This window comes from Ornithorhynchus anatinus, chromosome 12 (genome assembly GCF_004115215.2).
Source record: "Ornithorhynchus anatinus isolate Pmale09 chromosome 12, mOrnAna1.pri.v4, whole genome shotgun sequence".
Lineage (NCBI taxonomy): Eukaryota > Metazoa > Chordata > Mammalia > Monotremata > Ornithorhynchidae > Ornithorhynchus > Ornithorhynchus anatinus.
In genome coordinates, this window is record NC_041739.1 from 39,066,232 (window position 1) to 39,092,246 (window position 26,015).

The window sequence follows — 26,015 nt, forward strand, 5'->3', positions numbered from 1 at the left end:
TGAAGATGTGGTCACCCCTGAAGCTAGTGACCTCATGACCAGTCCCGACCCTACCAGGTACAGCGATGATTACTGATGGAAGTGCAGCTCAGCGATCCTTTCACCCCTAATCTAATCAAACCTACCCTAAGGTAATCCTATCACCAAACTGGTAGGGAGGAGATGGAGCAAGTGGTGGACATGCACCTGAATGAGCTGCATCGGAGAGGGCTGATTTGCAGAATCAAAGGTAGGCGAGGAGTGGGTGGATGATGAAAGACCGCATATTGGAAAGGACACAGAGTTATATACTAAGTTCAGATGTAACCAGGACTTCTGAATAAAGGTCTATTACCTTAAATCCCTGGTACCCGTACTGAGTAATTTAGCACACAGCTTTGTTTATCTGTCCATGGTTACCTATGCATTTGATTCAACTGGAAACAACCAGTTCAGGAGATCTACTCTGTTTCCTCTAATAATAATAATAATGTTGGTATTTGTTAAGCGCTTACTATGTGCAGAGCACTGTTCTAAGTGCTGGGGTAGACACAGGGGAATCAGGTTGTCCCACGTGGGGCTCACAGTCTTAATCCCCATTTTACAGATGAGGTAAGAGGTAACTGAGGCACAGAGAAGTTAAGTGACTTGCCCACAGTCACACAGCTGACAAGTGGCAGAGCCGGGATTCAAACCCATGATCTCTGACTCCAAAGCCCGGGCTCTTTCCACTTAGCCACGCTGCTTCTCTAGTCTATTCCACATCCAGGACAATTCGTTGTACCCTAGAAAGCTGAATAAATACTGATTTGACGATGACTATGATGACAAAAGCGAAGAGAAAAGAAGCTGAAGAGAGGGTTGGGGGGAAAAGGACTTCTCTTCAGAGGAAAGCAGCTTCCCTTGTATTGTCCCGTTTAAAAATCTCTCCACTGTAACCAGAATCTGCATTCATTCATTAATTCACTCGCATTTATTGAGCACTTACTGTGTGCAGAGCATCGTACTAAGCGCTTGGAAAGTACAATTCGGCAACAGATAGAGACAATCCCTACCCAACAACGGGCTCACACTGTAGAAGGGGGAGGCAGACAACAAAACAAAACCAGAAGACAGGCAATCAGAAATGCTATTCGACTGCTCTGGAAACCTCACTTGAAGAACAAACTGGATGTCAAAAATATGGAAATTTCCCTTTATTCTCATCTTTCCACTTATTGAAATCCTAGGCTTAATTTACTGAATGTCCTAAGAGTAAAAAGCCTACTCGTTTCATAGAGGTTGATAACTAAGTGGAGTGGACAGTCAGGATGCCCACTTTAGCCATTAACTCCTCAGCAATTGTTGGGTCAAAAAAAAAAAATTGCAGAAACTCCACTTAGTTGTTGAAGCCTTTAATGATGTCTCTCCACCCAGACTGCTAACATTAGGAGACGTTGGTGCTGGTACTTTCTGTGGAAATTCAGCTTTGAAGAAGTCAAGATTGTTGTTGAGTGGAGATGGTGTAGACAAGAAATCTCGGGGAGCTTAGAGAGGGAATGGGCAAATTTTGTCCCATCCGGATCTTCTTTCCTAGCTCTTAGTACAGTGCTATACAGACAGAAATTCCTTGATAAATACTATTACTGCTATTTCCAATTGGTTCAAGGATCCATGTGAATGACAGCTGTCTTCCAAGCACCCTGGTCGCCCAGCCCTCTCAGAACTACACCCTGAAATCTATTGACTCAAAGGGGTTAAGATACAGCTTAACCCTGTCTCCCCCTTCTACACTGTGAGCCCGTTGTTGGGTAGGGATTGTCTCTATCTGTTGCCGAATTGTACTTTCCAAGCGCTTAGTACAATGCTCTGCACCCAGTAAGTGCTCAAGAAATGCGAGTGAATTAAAAAGTGAGACGAAGCTCCTAAGACCCAGGATCTGTGGAGCTGAGCCTAGCTCAGCATGACCGAGTGGCTAGGACATGGACCTGGGAGTCAGAGGACCTGGATTCTAATCCTGACTCTGTCACCCATCTACTCTATGACCTGGGGCAAGCTACTTAACTTCTCTGTGCCTCAGTTACCTCCTCTACAAAATGGGAATTAAGACTATGAGCCTCATGTGGGACATGGACTGACTCCAACCTGATTAGCTTGAATGTGCCCCAGCGCTTAGTACAGTGCTTGCCACATAGTAAGCACTTAACAAATTCCATAAAACAAACAAATAAATAAATGAATAGTTAAACATGATCAGCATCACCACCATGTATTCTCCCAGAGTCTCCGAGATATTATTTTTTTCTTGTCTATTCATCCTCTCTGGTAACGTCTCATTCTCCCCCCTATTCATTCAATTGTATTTATTGAGCACTTACTGTGTACTAAGCATTTTGGAGCATCACTAAACAGGCACATTCCTTGCCCACAACGAGCTACCTTTCCCTCCCCTCCCCTCCCCTCTACCTATCCTTAACCTTGAACAGATCATAGCTCCCTGAGGTAAGTGACTGATTCCCAGTCCCATATTTTTACCATTAGTTCCACACTGCCTTCTCTTTAAGAAAGCAAACAACAAAAATATAAATATGGAGAAGATGGGAGCGGATCTTTGGATAAAATAGTTGAGACCTCTCAGAGTATGCTGCCTCTAAATTGAGTTAATATTAGGAAAAATTAGACAGTACCACGAGCCATGAGTTTGTTCTCTTATTACCTTCTTCACAAATGTCTGATGCTTTTCCCCCGGGATATTGGATGAGTTAGTATATGAGTAGACCTCTTTGGAAAACCGGTGATCATTCTAAGGAAGAGAGGATGCTTTAGATAATTATTGAGAGCTAGGATTTGGCAAGATTAGTGAAAAAGGAATGGAAAATAAAAATGGAAGCCTATGTAGTGAATCAGATTACAAAGACAGTACCAAAGCAAGAAAATAGAATTTATTAGATTGCTGCTGATTTACAACATGCGAATCACTTCCTGAAGTTATTCCCTTTGAAAGAACAGCCCCAGCAGGGAAGGAAAAGAATGATATTGTTCATGTCAGTTGAAATAGATTACCTCTAATAATAAAATGAACTAATTGGACATGCTTATAGGAAAGGGAAAAAATAAATCTCCCTTCAATTCCCTGAGGGCATTTATTTTGATTAAAAATATATGAAGGATGGACAGGATAGAAAAGATGAGAGAAGAGAGGCTCTGGAAGAAAGAGCCTTTGAGAATCCAAGAAACATTTCTAATTCCAAGAGACAGGGAGACAGAGAGAGAGTGACAGAGAGAGAGAGCACGAGAGAACAAATTCACACTGGAAGAGTCAACGGACATGTCCAAATGATCCGCCCCTATGTTTTTTCCTCTACCCAGGCTCAGTGATTTCACTGGTTCCTGAAACCACTGAAAATCCAGATGCTGATAGAATTAATCTTGAATGGTTAGCCAGATTCACCTATTTCTCAAAAACTCTTCCTTGGGCCAGGTACCTAGATTCCCATTTTATAAGCAGTGGCTCAGGGTCTAACAAAAGCAGGGCCCCTGGGGAAATGAGTGGAAATACATGCCCCACTAGAACCGAGAAAATCTAGAAGAAAACAACGACGGATCTTAGAGACAATCTATTGCAGCCTGCAGGCGACTTACACCCTTAATTCTTAACTTGCTAAACATTTCGAGGTCCTCAAAGCGAGGACATTCATTCACAAGGTGAAAAGTTGAAAAGAAGCTGTACTAGCGGTTGTATGGAAATAAATGAAGAGAAAAACAGTGGGCTCATCTGCTTCAGTGGGTTCCAATTACAGCTTCCCCCGGTATATTCTGGCTCCAACCTTTGCCTTTCACCTCAACCTTGCGATCAGTGAGTGGGGAAATGTGTCACTTCCTCCGAAACAATTCCACCCAGCCCAGACATGACAAGACTCCCCGTGCTTTTACACCGATCCCTCACTTCCTTCCCTCTGAAGTTCCGATCTATCAAGCTCACTGAAAGTAAGTCACACGACATTTTTGTATATTGTTGCCGCCTCCTCATCTAGATATCGGGAAGCACTTCAAAGAAGCCTACCCTGGCGGTGGACAAAATGGGAAGGTTGGGGAGGAGGGGAAGTAGAGTTCACCTTTGCCAAAAAAAAAATTAAAATAAAAGAAGAAAGGGCCATGATGCTCTTTCTGTAGGTCAGCTGCACAGAGCCTGAGAATTAGGTCCAGGACTTGGTAACTATCCAGGACATTTTGACCACCAGTCTGGTTTTGGTTTGTTTTTTTGTTGTTGTTGTTAAAGAATTGTGAGGAAAAAAAAAAAAGCAATATCAAGAGAACACTGAAGGACATGGACTGCGAAATGTGAAAAGTCCTCCTCCCCCAGCCTGAGTTAGAAATCACCCTTCTCAATCAATCAATCGGTGGTATTTATGCAGAACTGAGTGTATGCAGAGCACTCTACTAAGCATTTGGGAGAGTACAATACAACAAAGTGTATTGTATTCTCACCGTCTAGTTCTGCCTTATCCAACTGAGCCAGTATGTGTACAAGATGAGAGAGATGTAGTAAGCTTCCTGACGTTAAATTCTTTCCTATGTTAAAATCTCATGAACAGGATTTCCCCCAGTGAAGTTTTGGCCCCTCAGTTCCCGATTTCATGCAAATGTTCCTACTCATCAAATAATAAGGAAAACTTAACCATGCTAAATACATACAAAATAAAGGCAGAATTATTTTTAAATGGAGGATTTCAAAGTTTACTGTGAGGCGTCAGCCACTCTTTAAGTTAAAATAATGTTTGACAGGTCAGTAATGAGACACAAAAGATTTTCTTTTTTTCATCCAGGCAATTTCATACAAATAATAAAGCGGGCACATCAAAGCTCGGGAACTGTAGACATTGTACAAAGTATCAGGACTTTCTGTTCTCTTTAAAATTCTGACATATGTTGTGTAGTGTGGTTTCAGCTATTAAAGAAAAGAAAATACAGACTTTTTTCCAAGAGGTCCTTTGACCACTTATGGCTTAAACCCGTCTTGTGAAAGCCGATCTGAAGCTTTCCAGGCCATGTACTATGGTAAGACTCCGCTGCAGTGTGCTGGTTCAGAGAGCTGTCCTGGAAACCCTCGGAGTTAGTTAGACATACGTTCAGCGTGGCCTAGTGGAAAGAGCACAGGCCTGGGAGTCAGAGGATGTGGGTTATAATCCTGGCTCCTCCACCTGTCGGCTGTGTGACACTGGGCAAGTCACGTCACTTCCCTGAGCCTCAGTGCCCTCATCTGGAAAATGGGGATTAGGACCGTGAGCCCCATGTGGGACAGGGACTGTGCTCAACCCGATTATCTTGTATCTAACAGAGCACTTAGAACAGTTCTTAGCACATAGAAAGTGCTTAACAAATGCCACAATCATTATTATCATTCAGCCTTGCTTGCCATTTTTTCCCATCAGTCAATCGATATCATGTATTAATTGCTTGCAATATGTGAAGCGCCATCCTGAGCACTGGGAAGCATGTATGGGTGTTAATTTGGATATGGTCCCGGGTCGACAAGGCCACAAAATAGTGGTAATACTAATAATGATAATAATTATGGTATCTGTTGAGCACTTACTATGTGCCAAGCACTGAACGAAGCGCTGGGGTGGATATGAGCAAATTGGATCGGATACAACCTCTGTCCCACATGGGGCTCACAGTCTCGCTTCCCTAGAGAAGTTAAGTGACTTGCCCAAGGTCACCCAGCAGACAAGTGGCGGAGCTGGCATTAGAACCCATGACCTTCTGACTCCCAGGCCTCCACAATGCCCTATTTTTTAAGCACTTACTACGTACAAAGCACTGTATTAGTGTTGGGAAATAATGCATGGGGGAGAATTAGGTACGGTCTCTGGTTCTCAAAGGATTCACAATCTAAGTACAAAAGGAAAAGGAAACAGGCATTAGACACATTTTTAAAAAAAAGATTAGGCCGTAAGAACATGAAAACAACGTAAGAGATGAGGACAGAGCAGTCGATAAAATGTAAATGAAAAGTGTAATTCTGCTTGCCGTGGTTCCTGCTTACTTGCATCCTTCCCTCTCCCTTCCGCTTCGACCTTACATTTGGATTTGTACTGTTTAAGCATTTAATATTCACCCACCCTCAAGACTACGGCACTTATGACCATTCCCATAGTTTATTTTAATGCCTGTCTCCCCCTCTAGATTGCAAGGTTTTTGTGAGCAGGGAGCATGCCTACTAACTCGCCCAAGTATTGTACTCTCCCAAGCACTTAGTACAGTGCTCTGCAAACAGTCAGTGCTCAATCAATCCCATTGGTTCACTGATTGATTAATGACTGTACTGAAGGTCTACCGAGTGCAAGTACTGTACTAAACACTTGGGAAAGAACAACAGAGGCACAAGGTCATAGCAGGAAGACAGGAATCATGGGCAGGAAATGTGTCTTTTATGTTGCTATATTGTACTCTCCTGAGGGCTTAGTACAGTGTTTTGCTCAATAAATGTGATTGACTGACTGACTGGAGATGTTGTGGCCTAATGAAAAGAGCTGGGGGACCGTTAGGCAGGGGACCTAGTGTATATCCTTGGTCAAGTCAGTTAACCTCTTTGGGCCATAGTTTCCCTTGTAAAAGTAGGGATAGATTTTTGACCGTCTGATCCTATCGTCTTGTGTTCACCCCAATGCTTAAAGCAATGCTTGGCACATAGTAAGTGCTGAATAAATGCTAGTATTGTCATTCCTATTATTATAAGGACAGAATCTCAGGGAAAAAGCCACCATTAAAATGAGTCAAGTCAGAATATTCAGATTCAGAGTGAAATATGGACTGGAGTGGGCGGATTTTAGCAATGTTGTGAAGGTGGAGCTGAAAGGATTTAGTGATGGATTGAATATGTGGGTTGAACGAGAGAGAAGTCGAAGATAACACCGAGTTTACAGGCTTGTGAGACTGGAAGGATGGTGGGGCCGTCTACAGTGATGAGAAAGTCAGGAGGAGGACAGAGTTCGGGTGGGAAGATAAGGAGTTCTGTTTTGGACGTGTTAAGCTTGAGGTGATGGGAGGACATCCAATTAGAGATGTCTTGAAGGCAGGAGGAAATGCGAGACTGTAGAGAGGCAAAGAGATCAGGACTGGAGTTGTAGGTTTAGCCGCATACTAAGCACTCAACAAATTCCACATTTAAAAAAAATTACCATAATTAAACATAAAAACATCAATGATGCAGTATCTGAGTACTGACTGCAAGCCATCCAAGCCTTAAAAAAGCCCAATTTCCAACAGTGTTAATGGTCTAAATGAATATACACTGCACTAGAGATCTACTCCCTAGACGGCACACAGTTCATAATCCTTGCAAAGGATTTTTATCCGTGATAGATTTTGGATTTTCAGGCGAGTCATGCAGTAGCCAGGGCTCATGGGAGTTAACGTAGGATCTCCCTTCTTGGGTTATCGCAGACAGGAGTACAAGGACAGTTTGTTCAGACAGTAAGTGATTTTAATGCAGTATGACTTGAGCTGTATAAGATGTGGTTTTTACATTACACAAGAGAAGAAAATAGTACAAAAATATTCAAAAACCATGCTGAATTTGCAAGGCATAATGTAAGGTTAGACAGCGGGCTACTTAAGCCTAAGGAAAGTGAAGAAGTATCATGGATTAGTGGTTGGAGCTCGGACCTGGGAAACAGAAGGACCTGGCTTCTAATGTCGGCTCCACCCAAGCCTGCTGTGTGACCTTGGGCAATTCACTTTAATTCTCTGGGCCTCAGTTACCTGATCTGGAAAATGGAGATTAAGAATGTGAGCCTCTTGTGGGACAGGGACTGTGTCCAACCTGATTAACGTGTCTAACCCAGCGCTTAGAACAGTCCCTGGCACAGAGCAAGAGCTTAGCAAATACCATTTTTTTAAATTAAACATAACGATCACCATAGTAACTAGTCAGTCATCCGCATCATCGATATTTATTGAGTTCCTCCTCCTGCTCTCTGCAGAGCACTGTAGTAGATGCTTTGGGAGACATAATATTGCTTTGTGTTATTGCTACATTTTTAGATTTCTGGTTAGCGAATGCACTAAATAATTTATGCAACCTCAGTGCGTGGCTCTGACTTAATGTGGAAAAAAATCCATATTTTAGCTGAATCTCTCCAGAGCAAATCTAACCTCCATGGATCCTTAGAAGTGTGAACTCTTTCAGGTAGATTACTTGTTCTTCCATTTCTGAACAGTGAAAGTGTCCAGGCCTTTCATCTCAGTGCTCAGAGTATCAGAGTCTAAGAGAAGTAGCTGGCTCATGTGGAAAGCACACAGTATGGAGAGTCAGGAGACGTGGGTTCTAATCCAAATGCATGGCATCTAAAGCTTAGAGAACAGGAGCAAGTGATGAGAGGCATAGACAGAAGCTGTTTTCTTTGATCGCTGGCTGCTGCTGCTGCTGATGGTGGATGTCATTACTGCTCCATGAGAACTCCCTCAGCTCTGGTGTTTTGCTGTGTGAGCAGGCAGAGAAGGATGGTGAGTGCTTACGCGTAGGTGGTGTAAGGGCATGATAGAGGGCAAGAAGGAGTGCTTATTGGTTGGGTCTTCCTCAGATGAAACCTCCAGACTGTAGGGGTAGAAATCCTCAAAAGATCAAAAACTCTGGTTAATAATGTTGGCATTTGTTAAGCGCTTACTATGGGCAGAGCACTGTTCTAAGCGCTGGGGTAGACACAAGGGAATCAGGTTGTCTCACGTGGCGTGCACAGTCTTAATCCCCATTTTACAGATGAGATAACTGAGGCACAGAGAAGTGAAGTGACTTGCCCAAAGTCACACAGCTGACAAGTGGCAGAGCCGGGAATCAAACCCATGATCTCTGACTCCCAAGCCCGTGCTCTTTCCACTGAGCCACGCTGCTTCTCTGGTTGGTTCAAATGACCCAATATAGGTTCAGTGGCCATGAGAAAAGCAAAACAGATTTCATAAATTTGAGAGTTAATGGTAGCATGTTAAACACTCACTGTGTGCCAAGCGCTGTACTATGAGCTGGGGTAGATACAAGCTAATCGGGTTGGACACAGATTCAGAGTTGTGGAGGTGCTCTAATAATTTCTTCGGGGCCTCTTTAGTGACCTTGGAATCGGGGTTAGTACGATTTCTTGTTCTATGCTTTCGAGTCGGCTCTGACACATAGCGGCTGTATGGACATATCCCTCCCGGAACACCCCACCTCCACCTGCAGTCGTTCTGGTAGTGTATCCATAGTTTTCTTGGATATAGAAGTGGTTTCCCGCCACCTTCTTCTGTGCAGTAAAATTGAGTCTCCACCCTCAACTCTTTCCCATTCCCCTGCTGCCCAGCACAGGTGAGTTTTAATTTGTAGCAGATTATCTTCCACTCTCTAGCCACTGCCCAAGCTAGGAATGGAATGGGTAGGCCTCTACATGACTCTCCCTCTCATAGTGGAAACTGGTAGGGTACCGGAAACTCTCCAGGTGTGATCCTGAGAGGTTAATATGTCACAGAAGCATTCTGTTCAAATAATTTTTTTCCCCAGTTCATAAGGGGATTTGTGATTTCAACATGGCAACACCTTCAAATGGCTCACTGACTACATTCAAGGAAGGCTTGGTTTGTTAAAACATTTCACGTCTCGAGAAAATAAATCCAAATGTGTTTCGCCTTTGTTCTCCACTGAGTCATGCAAATAAGCAAAACAGAATTAAAAAGAAGACTAATCGAGTAAGTCCTCCCTAAACCAAACTGACCTTTTCAAAGCTATTTTTCCTACCTCTTGGCATCAGACGAATCTAATTCACTTCACTCTGGCTCTCACTGTGTGGTCTCCTTCCTGTGGCTGTTCTACTCTCTGAAACTCCAAACTTTTTCAGACTACATGGGTTTCCGGGCATTGAAACCCTTTCTCTACAACTGGACTGCGTTTCGCTGGGGCCAGAGTAATCTTTCCATCCCATTGCCACTTGATCTGTACTGCTTCTGATTTAAGAACAACTTAAAACGGGGAGGCGAGAATGACTTCTATATGGAGGAAACACTTCCTGTGCCCAAGACGGCCTGTCGTGACTGAATAAATCCTTCTCGAAGCCCAACTGAACGGGTAAAGGATACTGTTCCCTGCATGGAATCAGTGTTGCCTAGTGGATAGAGCACGAGCCTGAGAGCCAGAAGAACCTGGGTTCTAACGCCAGTTCTACCAACTTGTCTGCTGTGTGACCTTGGCCGAGTCACTTCACTTCTCTGTGCCTCAGTTACCTCATCTATCAAATGGGGATTAAGATTGATAGCACCATGTGGGACAGGGACTGGATCCAAACTGATTACTTTGTATCTATCCCAATATTTAATACAGTAACTGACACATAGTAAGCCCTTGACAAATACCATAATTAATATTATTCTTAGTATTAACATTATTATTATAGATTATTATTATCTTAACCATTTCCTAGAAGCACTTGTGCTAAAAATCAATAGCAAACAAAGGCTGCGTGGCTGCTGGGCAGGGAATGTATCTGCTAATTGTGTTGTACTCTCCCAAGTGTTTAGTACAGTGCTGTGCACATAGGGAGTGCTCAATCAATATGTTTGATTGATTGCTGCTTACCTACTTGACTACGTGAAGCATGTGAAAAGAATGCAAAGTGCTTCTCGGTTTTTTCATTGTCTATTTTAGAGACTGAACATGGCCTAGTGGAAAGAGCAAGGGCCTGGAAGTGAAGAGGACTTGGGTTTTAATCCTGGGCTCTAATCCCGGCTGTTAACGTTGGTATTTGTTAAGCGCTTACTATGTGCCGACCACTGTTCTAAGCGCTGGGTTAGATACAGGGTAGATACAGCCACCTAAGGCTCACAGTCTTAATCCCCATTTTACAGATGAGGGAACTGAGGCACAGAGCAGTGAAGTGACTTGCCCACAGTCACACAGTTGACAAGTGGCAGAGCTAGGATTCGAACTCATGACCTCTGACTCCCAAGCCCATACTCTTTCCGCTGAGCCACGCTGCTGGCCGTTGTGTGACTTTGGGCGAGTCCCTTAGCTTCTCTGTGCCTCGGTTACCTCATACGTACAATGGGGATTAAGACTGGGAGCCCATCTGGGATATGGACATTTACATCCACTCCCTTGGAGAACTCATTCGCTCCTATGACTTCAAGTACCACCACTATACCCACCTGATCCCCAAATCTCCATCTCCAGCCCCGATCTCTCTCCCACTCTACAGTCTCTCATTTCCTCCTGCCTTCAAGACATCTCTACTTAGATGTCCTCCTGCCACCTCAAGTTCAACATGCCCCAAGCAGAAGTCCTCATCTTCCCACTCAAACTCTGCCTTCCCCCTGAATTTCCAACCACTGTAGACGCCACCACCATTCTTCCTGCCTCACAAACCCGTAACCTTGGTGTTATTTTCAACTTCTCTCCCTCAATCAGCCCACACAGTCAATCCATCGCTAACCTCTGTCCTTCCTGCCTTCACAACGTCGATAAAATCTACCCGTTCCTCTTCCTCCAAACTACTGCCCTGTTAATACCATCACTTATCCTACCCTGCCTTGATTGCTGAATCATCCTCCCGTCTCCTCTGCCTCCTGTCTCTCTCCACTCCGGTCCATAGTTGACTCTGCTGACGGGATCACTTTTCTACAAAAATGTTCTGGACACGTTTCCCCACTCCTCAATAACTTCCAGAGGTTGGCCATCCACCTCCACATCAAATAATAAATCCTCACCACTGACTTTAAAGCACTCAATCACGTTACCCCTTCGTACCTCAACACGCTACTCTCTTACCACAACCCAGCCCACACACTTCATTCTTCTAATACCAACCTTCTCACTATGCCTAGATCTCATCTACCTCGCCTCCGACCCCTCGCGCATATCCTGCCTCCGGACTGGAACTCCCTCCCTCCTCAGATCCGACAGACAATTACTCTCCCCTCATTTGAAAGTCTTATTGAAGGCACATCTCCTCCTAAGAAAGCCCTCCTTTCCTCTTCTCCCTCTCCCTTCCGCATCACTCTGATGTGCTCCCTTAATTCATCTCCCCTCCCAGCCCCACATCACGTATGCACTTATCTGTAATTTATTTATCCGTATTAATGTCTGTCTCCCCCCCAACCTCCCCGGTCTGTAAGCTCGTTGTGAGTAGGGAACGTGTCTGCTTACTGTTGTATTGTACTCTTCCAAACGTTCGGTACAGTGTTCTGCACACGGTAAGCGCTCAGTAGATACGATTGAATGAATGAAAATGGACTGTGTCCGATGTGATTAGCTTGTATCTATCCCAGTGCTTAGTACAGAGCCTGGTATATAATAAGTGCTTAACTAATACCCTAAAAAAGAAAAATTAAGAAGCAGAAATCAGGTAACTGATTTGTCACTCTAATATAGACTTAAAGAGAGGAATAATTGTACTTATTGTCTTGGAAAGTGAACTTAACCTTAACTGATGAAATAAGGTGTCACCTCAATGTCTAGCTATTTTTAGAGGAGCAGCGTGACCTAGCGGAAAGAGCACAGTCCAGGGAGTTGGGGGACCTGAGTTTGAATTCTGCCTCTGCCATGTGCCTGCTCTGTTACCTTGGGCAATCTGTTCACTTCCCTGTGCCTCAGTTTAAAATGGGGGTTCATCCCCATTCTCCCTCCTGTTTAGACTGTGAAGCCCCATGTGGGACAAGGACTGTAACTAGATTATCTTATATCTACCCCAGTGCTTAGCATAATGTTTGGTGCAAAATAAACACTCAACAAATACAACCCTTATTATTATTGAGAAGGTAGTCTCTGGGTGCATTGTTCTTATGAGCTCCCTTCATTCTTTGAAGCACAGATTCATGGAGTGATTTCTCATGGGGTAAAAGATTGCACACCTGGGCAAAGGAGTCTCTGCCTTCACCTCCTCCTCCTCCTCCTTCAACCAAGGGTAGATTTTTTCTTTACCAAAATTATCTAGAAATGTGCACTATGTCAATTAGAGATGAATAATTAAATTAATGCATCTATACAGAGTCAAAAGTTCCACACAAACTTTTTAAATGGAAACATCAACTCTCCTTGGTGACTCTGCCTGGCAATGTTAACCCCGCTACTATCCATCCCCCTGCCTGCTTTAAACTCTCCTTCTACCTATCAATAACAATACTAATAATGGTATTTGTTAAGCGCTGACTATGTGCCAAGCACTGTTCTAAGCGCTGGGGTAGTTACAAAGTAATCAGTTGGATAATAATAATAATGTTGGTATTTGTTAAGCGCTGACTATGTGCAGAGCACTGTTCTAGGTGCTGGGGTAGATACAGGGTGATCAGGTTGTCCCACGTGGGGCTCACAGTTTTTTAATCCCCATTTTACAGATGAGGTAACTGAGGCACAGAGGAGTTAAGTGACTTGCTCACAGTCACACAGCTGACAAGTGGTAGAGCCGAGATTCGAACCCATGACCTCTGACTCCCAAGACCGGGCTCTTTCCACTGAGCCACACTGGATACTATCCGGGGGTACAGTGCTGTATATCATGATCTCTCCTTCCATTTATGAAGCATTTACGTGAAAATTGCCAGAATGGAAAACCTCTGGGTGCTTACTTCTAAGTTGAAAAGTGGAATGAAATGAAGAAGGTTAACAGGGACTGGTTAAATCTTTAAAGGAAAGATTTTTCAGCCAAAATATATGCTTAACTTCTTGCAGCTTTGATTTTTCAGGACAGAAGGGGATGATGCAAGGAGGTAATCATGCTCATTCATTTTCAGATTTGTATTTTAGGTTAGCACAAGTAGAACTCTGTTCTCCGAGAAAATTAGGGGATGAAACTCAGAGAAACATGGCCTGTGCTGAGTTTCTACCTGAAAAATCTAAGGGGAAGTGTAGTCTAGTGGAAAGTGCACAAGCCTGAGAGTCAGAGCATTTGAGTTTTAATCCCGCTCCGCCACTTCTCTGCTGTGTGGCCTTGGGCAAGTCACTTAACTTCTCCGTCCCTCAGTTACCTCATCTGCAAAATGGGGCTTAGTATTGTGAGACCCCTGTGAGACATGGACTGTGTCCAACCTGATTAGCTTGTATCTTACCCTAGTGCTTAGTACAGTGCCTGGAGCATAGTCGGTGCTTAACTAATACTATTAAAAAAGTGTTATATGCCCCGGCTAAAAGGTAGTAAGAAAGCAATCTTTGTTCCTAAGGAAACCGGTGACTGTTTCCCGTCCTAGATTCTGAGACGAGTTAACAATTCCTTGAGGGTTGGTGAGAGAAGATAAGGCTTCACAAGCTGGAAGAATTTGAGTTTCTGGCAGTGAGGGGGTGGGAAAAAAAAGTGGAAATGGGCAGGTGTCAAATGTCCCAACACCAATGTCTAGACAAAGATAGAGAGATAATTAGGAATGTGGAACTGTTCTGCCAAGTATCGAACCCACTCAAAAACCGTGGGTTCAAAGTTTTGAACAAATTTCAAGTGGCGTTTGACGCAGTAGTCTTAGCAAGAGTGACTTCCTGTTTTCCAGAGGACATCTTTATGGATTTCCCGGGCTTCCAGTGGTTTATCCTACTCATATTCTTGTGAACAATTACTTCGAAACCAACAATTCACTCATAGATCCATGGGCCTTAGAACAAGAGAAAAGGAGAGCCAGATTCTTCTAGAAGAGCAGAAAGTGGTGGAAGAAAACCCACCCCAAAATATGTGGGATTTCCCCTTCTAGGAGTCCAACCTCATAGAGCTCTGCACACAGAAACCTCTCAGTGCCATTGATTGATTTATTGGTCAGATTGATTCAGCCCTTCCTACTTGGGTTTGAGTTGATTGACACGGCCCCGGGCACCTAGCCCCCACAGCCTGCTCCCCTTGGGCCCTCTTCTTTATCTGGGAGTTTGAGGTGGAAGTGAACACGTCATGCACGAACATACGTGAGCATACGGGGGCTGTTCCCTGGGCAGACGGAACTCCCGGCAACCCAGCGTAAATTTCAGATCCTGAAGTGAGACCAGACCCTCCTCCAGTTCATACTGATCTCCCCTCCCGTCTCGTTTGGAAATGACGTGGTGAATGCTAACACCAAGCTTAGGGTTAATACCCGTGGTCATGGGTTCGAATGCCAGCTTGGCCACTTAGCTGTGTGACTGTGGGCAAGTCACTTCACTTCTCGGTGCCTCAGTTCCCTCATCTTATGAAATGGGAATTAAGACTGTGAGCCTCACGTGGGATGACCTGATCATCCTGTATCTACCCCAGTGATTAGAACAGTGCTCGGCACACAGTAAGCGCTTAACAAGTACCAACATTATTATCGTTATAAAAAAGTCCACGTAGAAGTAGAAAAGGGAGAAAAGAAAGGCGTCCTAGCCTTCGGGAAGACTGACAGAGAGAGACTTGTTGGCCACGCGGTATTTCAGCTTCATGCCAAACTTTCTGGAGCGGAGACAGACTTGGGGAGAAGGTAGGGAGGTTTAAGGCTGATTAGGAATGAACAATAGATGTTTCAAATATCAGGTGTATCACTGCGGCAAGGGATTATCTTTAGAGGCACAAAGGGTGGGATGAAAAGTTGGTTGGCCATCAAACTTTTTAGCTGCCCTCAGAGTCATGGATAGTATCTCACCATCTAACACAAAGGGTAACTCTTCGATCACCCCCGAAGCCCTTTCTTCTCTGTGGGCTCCTGGAGGGCTGGAGAAGAAAAGTCCTAGGTGTGACAGTATCACAGCTTCCAAGGATTATCATTTGTTCTCTGTCTCCACAGAAGGTGGACAAAGGGTAAAGGGATTAAGCTAAAGTGTGCAAATGTAAGTTAAATAAAATAAAGAATTTCCTGATGTAAAGAAAGTTCACTGGTGACTTGAAAAATGGGATTTCTGCCTGATTGGGTTGGTTTGAGGGTGAACGAGAGAGAGACTGGGAGTCAGATAGCCTGGGCTCTAATCCCGGTTCTGCTAAATGCTTGCTGTGTGAGTTTGGGCAATCACTTCACTTCTCTGTGCCTCAGTTTCCACAACTGTAAAATAAGGATTAAATCTCTGTTCCCCGTCCTACTTAGACTGTGAACTCCAAGGGGGACAGGGACTTTGCCAACCTCATTACCTTGTACTTACCCCAGAACTAAGAACTGTGCTTGACATATAGTAAGTGTTTAGCAAATATCATGATGATGATGTTGATGATAACAATAATAATGATCCGGAGTGAAAGTGGACCGTTCGACTGGGAGAATGTCAAGGACTTTCCTTGCTCTGTGATTCTAAGAATCGGGTTAACATATTACCATATCTATCACTGGTTATTTAATTTGGGCACGTTCTCCTGCTGGACAGTCACCTTCCCATTTGGTCAAGGTTTTTTGGGTGCGAATTGCTGTTAATCGAAACAGTGACAAGCTTCCTTGCATTTTTATCTTGCTTTTGCCCAAAGATGTCAGAGTGAGTGGCAGTCATTTTCCACAATTTCCAGGCAATTCTGACAACTTTGAAGCTACATGGCCTAGTGGAAAGGGCATGGACCTGGGAGTCAAGGGACCTGGGTTCTTATCCCTGCTCTGCCATTTGTCTGCTATTTGACCTTGGGCAAGCCACTTTACTTCTCTGTACTTCTCTTTTACCTCATCTGTAAAATGGGGATTAAGACAGTGAGGCCTCTGAAGGACATGGACTATCTAACCTGTTTATCTTGTTTCTACCCCAGTGTTTAGCACAGTGGCTGGCATATAATAAGCACTTAACAGATACCATTTAAAAAAACCCCATTGCTTTGATGGTGCTGATCAAGAGCAGATGTCGTGGTCCTTATTTTATATATGGGAAAATAAAAGCATAAAGATGTTTGTCAGCTTCTATGTCACATTCCAAATCAGAAGCAGCATGACCTAGTGGAAAGAGCACAGGCCTGGGATTCAGAGGACCTGACTTCTAATCCCAGCTCTGCTGCGATTGGGCGGGTCGGTTAACTTCTCTGTGCCTCAGTTACCGCATCTGTAAAATGGAGAGTGAATCCTCCTCCCTCCAATTTAGATTGTGAGCCCAATGTGGGGCAAGGACTGTGTCTTACCTGATAAACTGGTATGACCCCTATGCTTAGAACAGTGCTTGACACCTAGTAATCACTTAATAAATACAACTATAACCCAAAAAAATCATTTTATTTGTACTCGTGTCCGGGCAACCCCATCTCTACCCTTCCGGATGCACTGATCTGGGTGTCTTGAATAATAATAACAATAATGGTATCTGTTAAGCACTTAACTATGTGCCAGGCACTGTACTAAGCGCTGGGGTTGATACAAGCAAATCGGGTTGGACCCGGTCCCCGTCCCATGTGGGGTTCACAGTCTCAATCCCCATTTTACAGATGAGGTAACCGAGGCCCAGAGAAGCGAATTGGAGAGAGCCCCACATGGTCACACAGCAGACACGTGGCCAAGCCGGGATTAGAACCCATGATCTTCTGACTCACAAGCCCGTGCTCTATCCATTAAGCCATGTACCTTCCCTATATAGACTGGTGCCTGCAGTGGATTTCTTTTAAAAGAGATATCTGGAAGATGTCTCCCTGGGGCATTGACAAAAACTGAATGCCAACTGAAGGCTAAAGTTACTTCACAACAAAGAATCCCATTCCGAGGTGCCGAAAGTTATCCGGGCTTCAAACCGAACATCAGCAGCAGCAGACAATAACAGCTAAGCCCTGAAAGGAAATACCCTCCACTTGGTGTATTGAAATATTATATTTTAATGCCCCACCCCCAATCCTCGAGTGGCAGGAGCCCCCTCCTCCGCCGTATGAATGTGCATTTTCACCACGGCCAAGGCGGTAGGGGCTCGGAATGAGATGCTGGTATTGTGAATGGAAAGGAAGTTACTGTGAGACAGGAAAATAGAAACACAAAAAATTTAGTCACCATGAGGGTTCTTAGCCTTTTGAACCATTGTGTCTGATGTTTATTTACTTATGGGGAGGGAGGTTTGGGAACTAATGATATCACACGATATGAAGAAAGGGGAGCTAGAAGGGAATACATTCAATATGTGTCTCTTTGCAAATGTCCATCTGGGGAGGGACCCTCCAGTTCTTTTAAAGGAACTCTTCCTCACACGGTGAAGACAGAAGAGAAGGCGTCCAGCTGGGAGGCAGGAAGATGGCAGGCTGCGGGAGGTTCAGGGGGACCAAAGAGAAACCGAGGGAGCAGAGCACTCTAGGACTGAGGCGCTGAGGTTGTTTCCTCCTATTCTCTCCCAAACCCCTGAGTCCGCTCCCTCAAGCTCCCTTAGGGGAATGAAGAGGATCTTCCATTAGGAAGGCCTCTGTCACCTGCCTGCTGCGTGACCTTAAGCAAGTCACTTAGCTTCTCATTACCTCAGTTTACTAATCTGTATAGAGGGGATTAAATAGCTGCTCTCCCTCCTTCTTAGACTGTGAACCCCATATGAGACAGGAGTTGTTTCCCATCTGCTTCTTTATCCCATCGCTTAGCCCAGTGCTTGACATCTAGCTTAAGAAATACTGCAATTATTATCATTATTACTTTAAAGGTGCAGCATAACACAGGTGAATCTCTGAGGAAAAACAGAACTCCTCTCTCCCTCCGTGATTGGTGGTTACATCCCCAATCACCAAATCATGGGTTCTTCCTGGGATCACCTGCAGAACTATAGTTACCGTGCAGACAGGTCGGACATCAGAAGTTTCCTCAGTGCTCATCACTCCAGCTGCGCCCTTATTGAGCCAGAAACGATTTCACAAACAGCTGTGCACACCTGCTCCAGAAATGGCTTGGTGGAGACCACAGCGCGGACATATTTTTGAGCCCTGGGATGGGTTGTGCAGTTCTGTCCCCTAATAGCCTAACCCAGGACTCCATCCTGTTAACCGCACATTTTCCAATTCCAGAGGGTCGCTTTAATATTCTCCTGGATAGCAGTCAGTCATACTGATTGAGCATTTACTGTGTGCAGAGCACCGTACTAAGTGCTTGGGAGAATTCAGCACAGCATTAGAACAGACACAGTTCCTGCTCACATTGAGTTTACGGTCTAGAGGGGGAGACAGGAATTAGTATAAATAAATAAAATTACAGATATGTACATAAGTGCTGAGGGGCTGGCGGGGGGGATGAATAAAGGAAGCAAGTCAAGGCGATGCAGAAGGGAGTGAGAGAAGAGAAAAGGAGGGCTTAATCAGGGAAGGCCTCTTGGAGGAGATGGGCCTTCAGTGAGGCTTTGAAGAACACGCTTTACAAAGCAGAGAACACTCTATTCATTGCAAGCATTCACCATTGGATTGGCTTAGCCTGGAGCATTTAATTCTTCAAATGGAGGGTTATATTTTGCCACAAAGTGATGCAGAAATTGATTCTATTTCCTCAGGGACCCTAGTCTAATTAGAGAGGAAAGATAACTGGTTTTTCCCCAAATGGGCAAGCGGCACCGAGAAATGGTGAATTTTTGAAAATGGCTCAAAAAAAATCTAGTGAAACATTTCATGTGTATGAATTCTGAAAAATCTCACTGGCCAAAAAACATCACTTAACTCAGTCTTGGATACTTGTGCAGCTGTGGATTAGCTACCACCACGGTTGCTTTGGGGAGGATCTCAGAACTGATTTTTGTATATGACAACGGAGGAGATTCTCAATAAATAATCAGTAACCAAGGGAGGAGCCCAGATCAGACACAAGATCGGGAAAAGATCTCAGTGGAGGGAGGAGGCTATTAGGGAATCTCCCTGGCTCAAGCAGTCTTGCAACAGCTGGTTTTTTTTGTTTTTGTTTTTTATGGTATTTAAGTGTTTATTATATGCTAGGCACTCTACTAAGTGTTGGGGTAGATATAATACGGGGCTCACAGTCTTAAACTATATTTTATAGATGAGATAACTGAGGCTTAGAGAAGTGAAGTGACTTGACCAGGGTCACACAGCAGACAAGTGGCGGAGCGGGGATTAGAACCCATGGAACTTCTGATGCCCAGACCCCCCTACTAGGCCATGCTGCCTCTCCGTTCAACACACTCTTGCTCTGGAGCCGACATTGAGATTGTAAGCTTCTTGAGGTCGGTACTTTTTCTCTTATTCTTATTATCCTCTTGCCGGTACTTCCAAAATAAGGATTGAATCATTTCTGTTAAATAAATTTCACAATGCGCAACCAGTGTTGAACCTGGGTGCAATGACTGAAAGAGCTTTTTTGTGTCAAAAGGCACTGGTTGTAACCATTTTGGAGAATAGTTGGATGTTCTTGCTTGTGTTTTTTATTTTCCAGGTGATTGAAGTTGTGCCTTTATCCCTGTGGGTATAAATGTGAATTTTTTGTTCAAGGTCTATTTAGCCATCTTCTCTGTGTGAATAAGTTTCAATTCTTTGTCTAATTTTATGTGAGCCCCTGGGATACGAGGGCTGTTTTTCCTCCAATAATAATACCCTCTGTTTTGATTCAGACTTATCTCCCTTCCCTTGCCAAGGAGTTCAAGTGCCTGGCATACTTTGCGTCTAATTAAATCTCCCAGCACCAGGGTGGGGTAGGTGTTCCGAGCTCCTCTTTAAAGCCGAAGGAAGTGAAGCAAAGAAAAAGCTTCCTCAGTGTCTCTCGAGGGGTCACAAGGATAGAAACAGGCATGAAATAAGCACTCTTGATTCTACCCTAGTGATTTCTCCATTAGACCATGTTCCCTTGGATTGCTACCAGGGAAGGAGCAAGGGGTAGTGGGTACAGCAGCGGCGTGGCTCAGTGGCAAGAGCGCGGGCTTTGGAGTCAGAGGTCATGGGTTCGAATCCCGGCTTGACCACTTGTCAGCTGTGTGACTTTGGGCAAGTCGCTTAACTTCTCGGTGCCTCCGTGACCTCATCTGTAAAATGGGGATTAAAACTGTGAGCCCCACGTGGGACAACCGGATTCCCCTGTGTCTACCCCAGCGCTTAGAACAGTGCTCGGCACATAGTAAGCGCTTAACAAATACCAACATTATTATTATTATTACAGCACGGGCCTGGGAGTCAGAGGTCACGGGTTCTAATCCTGGCTCTGTCACTGGTCTGTGGTGTGATTTGGGGTAAGTCACTTCACTTCTCCGTGCCTCGGTTACCTCATCTGCAAAATGGGAATTGAAACTGTGAGCCCCACGTGGGACAGGGACTGTGTCCAACCCGATTTGCTTGAATCTACCCCAGTGCTCAGTACAGTTCCTAGCACACAGTAAGCACTTACCGTGGCTCAGTGGAAAGAGCATGGGCTCGGGAGTCAGAGGTCATGGGTTTGAATCCCGGCTCTCCCACTTATAATAATGATAATAATGTTGGTATTTGTTAAGCACTTACTATGTGCCGAGCACTGTTCTAAGCGCTGGGGTAGACATAAGGGAATCAGGTTGTCCCACGTGGGGCTCACAGTCTTCATCCCCATTTTACAGATGAGGGAACTGAGGCACAGAGAAGTTAAGTGACCTGCCCACAGTCACACAGCCGACAAGTGGCAGAGCTGGGATTCGAACTCATGAGCCCTGACTCCAAAGCCCGTGCTCTTTCCACTGAGCCACGCTGCTTCTCTCAGCACTGTGACTGTGGGAAAGTCACTTAACTTCTCTGTGCCGCAGTTACCTCATCTGTAAAATGGGGATGAAGACTGTGAGCCTCACGTGGGACAACCTGATGACCCTGTATCTCCCCCAGCGCTTAGAACAGTGCTCTGCACATAGTGAGCGCTTAACAAATACCAACATTATTATTAACAAAAACCATAATTAGCATTACTATTATAATTGAATGTGATCGGATCTTTAGCATCATCATCACCATCACTATCAACTTCACTACATCATCTTCATCATCACTGTCATTGATCAGTGCCTATTGTGAGCAGAGGATTGTACTAAATAGACAATAAGAGGACACAAGTAAATAATGATAGCTCTGGAATTTATTAAGCACTAAACTGAGCAGTTGTGTAGATACGGGATAATCAAGCCCCACATGGGGCTCACCATCTAAGTAGGATGGAGTACAGGTATTGAATCCCCATTTTGCAGATGAGGAAACTGAAGCTCAGTGAAGTTAAAGGACTTGTCCAAGGTCATCCCACAACAGGTAAATAGTGGAGCCTGGGATTAGAACCCAGGTCCTCTGACTCCCAGGCCTGGACTCTCCTTACCCTCAAGGAGTTTACAATCCCAAACAAGATACCTAGATCACCAGCCCAGCCTTGGCAATTTCAAAAATCAAGACCTCACAGAATTTTATTTGAGTCTTGAACTTGCTTTGATCCCTCCCTACTTTCTTTCTTATACTCTGAAGCAACGGGTTAGACCCAATGTCTCTTCAAGAGCTTCACCAGAAATAGGGTCTGGTGAAAAACCCAAGTGGGGAAAAGAAAGGTGAGACAGAGGACATTCGTTTCATAGAAGTGGTGGGAGAAATATTGGTAGTAATAGTATTTATTAAGCGCCTACTTTGTGGAAAGCACTGTACTAAGAGCTGGACCATAATTCCCGGGCCAGATTTAGACAGGACCCCTGACTCTCAAGGGCTTCCAAATCTAAGTGTGGAGTGTGAAGGGGATTGATGACAGCCACGTGAGGAGAAACTAAAACAGTAAAAACAGGAAATCAACAAAAGACCCAGGGACAGGGATAAATACAAAATAGAATAAAAGCTTTGCCTCAGATGCGGCCTTCTCAGCACACTCCATCTCGTGGGCGTGGCCTTGCCCGCTGCTCGTGCTTCTGCCTCTCCAGCTGAGATGGAGGAAGGCATGTTGGGATCGAGCCCCAGGGTGATGCAGTGGAGCTGGTTTGGGGGCTGGAGGGAAAAGTGAGGGTTACTGGAAAAATGGTGGGATGGATTGGGAAACCCAAGTGCACCAAAAGAAAGGGAAAGGACTCATCCTCCTCCTTGTCCCCCAAGTGAGGTGACTTGTCCAAGACCACACAGCAGGCAAGGGACAGAGCCAGGATTAGAACCAAGGTACTTAACTCCCAGACCCATGGTCTTTTCACTAGGCCACGCTGCTTCCTGATAGCTTCTGGGGTTACGCTCCTCCTTCCTTCCCTGCAGTAATAAAACTAACAGTGGCGTTTGTCGAGCACTTATTATGTGCTAAACACTGTTGGGATAGGTGCACTATGAACAGATTGGACAAGTCCTAGTCCCACAGAAGGCTCACTCTTTAAGAAGAAGGGAGAACGGAAATTTCATCCCCATTTTACAGAGGATGAAACTAAGGCATAGAGAGGTTAAGCGAGTTGCCCAAAGTCACACAGCGGGGACGTAGAGATGGACCCAGGCCTTGGTCCCCCGGGTTTTTGCTCTTTCCACTAGGTTACACCGTTTCCCACCCTAAGCCCTTACTAACACTCTCCACTCTGTGACCTACATGGCCACAAACCAAAGGCCATACTCATGCCCGTCAGCGTGATCACAGTGGCAAGCAACCCTGGGTGCCCTTCAGGTATCTTCACTGAATTTCCCGGTGATACCAACTACACCTTTTGTTTTTGAGGCAGTGCCCATAGATTCATACACAAGGCAACCCCCTGTGCCTTGTGACCAATTCCCAGGCCCTTCACCCCATTTTCCCCTCTCAGGGTGGCACCTGGAGAGTTTCCAGTACTCTACCAATCTCAACTACAGGAGGGAGAGTCAAGCAGAGGCCTACCCATTCCATTCCTAGCTTGGCCAGTGGCTAGCGAGTGGAAGGCCATCGGCTACAAGTCAAAACTCACCCATGCTGGGCAGCAGCGGCATGGGAGAGAGTCGAGGGTGGAGGCTCGAGTTTGCTGAGCGGAAGGCGACAGTGGTAAACCGCCTCTGAATTTTTACCAAGAAAACTCTATAGATCCACTACCAGAACGATTGCGAATGGAGAGCGGGGCGTTCCGGGAGAGATGTGTCCGCGGCGCCGCTATGGGTCGGAAACGACTCACCTGCATATGACAAGGCAGCCCATTTTGGAACAAGGGCCTGGGAGTCAGAAGGACCTTGGTTCTAATCCCGGCTCTGCCACGTCTGCTGTGTGGCCTTGGTCAAGTCACTTAAATTCTCTGGGCCTCAGTTACCTCATCTGTAAAATGGGGATTAAGAGTGTGACCCCCAAGTGCAACAGGGACTGAGTCCAACCCGATTAACTTGCATCTACCCCAGTGCTTAGAATAATGCTGGGCACGAAGTCAGTGCTTAACAAGTACCTCTAGACTGTAAGCTTGTTGTGGGTAAGGAATGTGTTTGTGATATTGTTGTATTGTACTCTCCCAAGTGCTTAGTACCGTGCTGTGCATACAGTAAGTGCTCAATAAATATAATTGAAAGAATGAATGAATACCATTATTCTTATTATTATTCTCAGGGTACCCTGCCCTGTCGCTCCAGTTTTGCCTCATCTGTCCTGATAATAATGCTGGTATTTGTTAAGTGCTTACTTTGTGGAGAGCACTGTTCTAAGCGCTGAGGTAGATACAGGGTCATCAAGTTGTCCCACGTGAGGCTCACAGTTAATCCCCATTTTACAGATGAGGGAACTTCGGCCCAGAGAAGTTAAATGACTTGCCCACAGTCACACAGCTGACAAGTGGCGGAGCCGGGATTCGAACCCATGACCTCTGACTCCCAAGCTCGGGCTCTTTGCACTGAGCCACGCTGCTTCCCATATATCAGGATGCTGTAGGATCTAGGGGAATCTGTTTTGGGGGAGCAAGTAGTCTATTGGTAATAGAACAAGCCAGGCATCGGGCAAGAGATTACCCAGAAGGATAGAAGTTAATTCTTTCTGTCCAAGTGATAACATGCTGATATGCCTGGCTATGCATCAGAAGATTCCCAGTTTGACTCCTGACTGGTTTCATCTGGGTTTTTCCTCTAAACTGTAAACTCACTGGAGCAGAGATTTGTCTACCAACACTAGTTGTATTGTTCTTTCCCAAACGCTGAAGACAGTAGACTATAGTAGACTATAGAGTAGACTGTAGCTCACTGTGGTCAGGGAATGGGCCCATCAACTCTTTCATATTGGACTGTCCCAAGCACTCAGCACACAGAAAGCGCTCAATAAGGCTCTGAAGTTGGGGAGGGTGATACTCTGTCAGATAGGAAGAGGGAGGGCACTGCAGGCCAGAGGCAGGATGTGGGCAAGAGGTTAGTGGTGACATAGAAGAGATCAAGGCACAGTGAGTAGGTTGGCATGAGAGGAGTGAAGTGTGCTGGCTGGGTTGTAGTAGGAGAGAACAAGGTGACTGAGTGCTTTAAAGCTGATGGAAGGAGTTTCTCTTTCTTTTAAGAAGAAGGTCACCCGGCAGACAAGTGGTGGAACTGGATTTAGGGTCCAGGTCCTCTGATATCCAGGCCCACACTCTTTCCACTAGGCCATACTGCTTTTGAATGCTTGCCAGTTTGGGCTGATCAGGAGAAGAAAGAGGAGAGAGTGAAAAAAAAAAGAGAGGAGAGATAGAAAGAGAGAGCTCTCCAGGCATGAGGCAGAGGTCTAGAAACCAGACGCGGGACTAAACATCCCAACTGCGCTTTGTTGGAATTCCGCTTGAGTTCCCCGTTTCACAGTGGTCTACAGCAGGCTTTCTAGGACCTGCAGGGGATCCTCCCACATTTCTGTCGCTATCAGTACGTCATCTCCATACGAGAGGATGAGATTCTGACAGGGAAATCCAGCCAAGAGTCCTTTTATGTGGGCATAGAATATAACGAGAAGATTGTTGTCTGAAAGAGACCTTAGACGAGACTGAAGGCTTTCAGTTTGAACTGGACCCGGATACCACAACAGAGCCACACAGTCTTTTGAAGAACTGATTTCTTCATTCTATTTTCTTCTCTTTCACCTAACTTGGAAGCATTTTTTGGTCATAATCCCAGTGAACATTATTGGCTGGCTAGGTTTCCTTGAGGTAGTCTTCTTTAGGCTACGTTGACTGCGTCGAGTGTTACGTGTTCATTTTCCTGTTTCACATGTGCATCTAGAACCCGGTCGTCAATATGTTTAACTCTCGTGATGAATGTCAAATAGACATTTGGACAAGTCAAGCTAGAGTTACTCCAGTAAACGGAATGCAGCGAAAATGTTGATCTGAATTTCATTATACAGAAGCC

General features: G+C 44.9%; 2 non-coding genes across 2 annotated transcripts; one reads left to right on the plus strand and one right to left on the minus strand.

Moving 5' to 3' along the window:
• Window positions 1–9,311: 9,311 nt before the first annotated feature.
• On the minus strand, window positions 9,312–9,449 carry LOC114815869. The gene has a single exon (XR_003763671.1). It is a non-coding gene; the product is annotated as a small nucleolar RNA SNORA7 (small nucleolar RNA).
• A 14,050-nt stretch (window positions 9,450–23,499) lies between these two features.
• LOC114815729 lies at window positions 23,500–23,637 on the plus strand. The gene has a single exon (XR_003763532.1). It is a non-coding gene; the product is annotated as a small nucleolar RNA SNORA7 (small nucleolar RNA).
• The last annotated feature ends 2,378 nt before the right edge of the window (window positions 23,638–26,015 follow it).